Genomic DNA, 2,407 nt, shown 5'->3' with positions numbered 1-2,407 from the left:
GACCACGCTGGGGAAGCCACATTAACGATGACATCAGGAACAACCAGGGAACCAACAGGTTCCTCAGTGGATATTACACAAAACAATCTCTCCAATCCCTGGCCCCCCAAGAATGAGTAATTGGCAAAACTGTGAGAACAGGGAGCTCCCCAACCCACCCCGTTTGGGAAAAACCTACCATTCCCTCCCTGCCTGCACTGGAAAGACCTCTCAGAAGCCTGCTCTCCCCTGAGAAATACAAAGGTCTTTGAAACGAGCAGGATGTTTTGGCTAGCAATGGTTAACCCAAGATCTCCAGCCAGGCCGACCTCTTCCAGAGCCATCAGGGACAGGGTACAGTGAAATCAACATTTCACTGAGACAATACTTAATTTAAATCCAAAGTGAGGGGGCTTTGGACAGCAGCTAAAGAACAGAAAAGGGATCATTTCCTGGCTTTTAGCAGGCAGTTTTCCACTCTTAGACCTGACAGGCCAAAACAACTACTAATGGGGAGAAGAACATCCTGTCAACACAGGAAAGATTCTGCCAAGCCAAATACTGTGGTTGGTGAGAGACGGGAGCCATTTTTACTGTGCCTCCACACCCAGCATCCCATCAGAAAGCCACAAGGATACTGCACCAGCAGCAGGTTCTGAAATTCACATTTGATGTAGCAATCATCCGGGAGAAGAGTTTTCCAGACCAGGGCAACCATTCTCACAGCTTTCACTCATGGGGTTGCCTAAGAGGATGAGTTACAGCCACAGACCACTGCAACTATCTAGCTAGGACTTTTCTGGCAGGGAATTCCTTCCCTTCCAGAAGTCTCTCCCTCTCTCTCCTTTGTGGAGACCTACATATCCCAAGGACTCTGGAACTGGCTCTTCCCAGTAAGAACTCTGAACTTGGGTTTGAGTGCTGCTGCTAAGGCTTGCTAATGAAGAAAGCACGGACATCTCTGGGTATGGCTGACCCTTCCAGTGAGCCTCCTATTCTCTTTGCACGCCAGCCCTGGCATTCCCAAATCATGCTCCTGCTCCCATCCTCAGAACAGGGAGAGTGTAGCCACCAGCTCCCTCTCTTCCTACCCATATCTGAAAGAAGTGCTGTATCAGAAGGGCTGATCTGCTCCGACGAACTTCCCAGAACCCCACAACACATCCGAGTCACAGCTACTTTCATAGCACCAGCCTGCCTCAGCTCAGCTCTCTCCCAGTCACTCTTCAAGGCCAGCATCACTGGGCATACTCAGCTATAATTCTTGTTTTCCTCTCCCAAAAGGTCCATCCAGGGCAGTCTTGTCTTCCTGCCGTCAGCTGCTCAACATGACTCTCTTGGAAATAATACGAGACTGATTCAAGACCAGCCAAAGTCCTTCCGCGGTCCCAGACTCTCCTTTTGCCTTATCTGAAGAGAGGAGACTCTTTTGCCTTCAAACCTCCCAGGTGAAGAAGCAAATACAGAGACCACAGCAGCTGCAGGGCCTCCCAGATTCCCTTGCATCTGGCCACCCCGTAGAACAATGGCCACCAAGACAGGGAACTGCAGCGAACCGAAGCAGTGTGGCTTCTCTGACTTCCATCTGCAGCCAGCCCTAACAGCTACTGAATGCAGAGCACAGCTGGGAACGTCTCACACCCCACACAGAGCAAGAACAAGAGCTCATTGTATGCATCTCCCAAGACACAGGCGCTTTTCCCAGCCTCCCTATTCCTTGTCCCTTTTCCCCTCTGGAGTCACACCATTGCCTGGAGGGGACGTCACCCCATGCCACAGTTCAGACCCAGTGCTCTGCTGCCTCCACCCAGCACCTCAGGACCCATGGTGGGGCTGAGTACAGTCACTCCTTGAGCTGGAAGCTGCCTTCAGGGCTTGTTCCCTCCCTCCAGAAAACACCCTGCTAAGAACAAAGGCTACAGAGAGGCAATGTTGGATGGCAAGACCTGTTACTGACACTGCAGCGCTGCTGCGTGCTCAGTGACTAGATACCAGACAGATACCACAGCTGTGGGACTACAGACAGAGCAGGTAGAGCCCTTTGATATCACATGGATCTTAGTCCTTACTTGCGCTCTCTTCACAATAGGTGTCAGCCCCTTAAAGCTGCTGGAGAACCTCAGGGCAGGGGGTAAAAGCCATGCCTAACAAGCAGACTGCAAACTTTTATATTCAGCAGATTTCTACAAGCACCAGAAACAAGGTAGAGGACAGCTGCCCCAGACCTTGTATCATCAGTAACACCATCACAGACATTCCTCCTTGGGATTCCTAATACACATCCAGAAGTTCATCAGTCCAAGAAACTTCCCAAGAGTTCATCAAGTCAATTCTTGGCAGGCAGAGCCCCGGGTTTCCCGGGCTCCCAGCAACCTGCCTGCTGCCCTGTAGTTGTCCCTGCCTGTTTACAAGCCACTGGGATTCTTCA

The 2,407-nt window shown here is 51.1% G+C and overlaps 1 protein-coding gene across 1 annotated transcript in view; it reads right to left on the bottom strand.

Annotated features, from left to right (window-relative positions):
• The window catches only part of NOC2L (nucleolar complex associated 2 homolog (S. cerevisiae)), a gene marked incomplete at its 5' end in the record, with an annotated part of 41,138 nt that overhangs the window by 5,596 nt on the left and 33,135 nt on the right, over positions 1-2,407 (bottom strand). The gene's annotated exons all lie outside the window — the stretch shown is intronic.

The sequence above is a fragment of the Buceros rhinoceros genome, unplaced genomic scaffold (genome assembly GCF_000710305.1).
Source record: "Buceros rhinoceros silvestris isolate BGI_N320 unplaced genomic scaffold, ASM71030v1 scaffold3755, whole genome shotgun sequence".
In the NCBI taxonomy this organism is placed as follows: domain Eukaryota; kingdom Metazoa; phylum Chordata; class Aves; order Bucerotiformes; family Bucerotidae; genus Buceros; species Buceros rhinoceros.
This window is presented reverse-complemented; position numbering and strand designations above follow the sequence as displayed.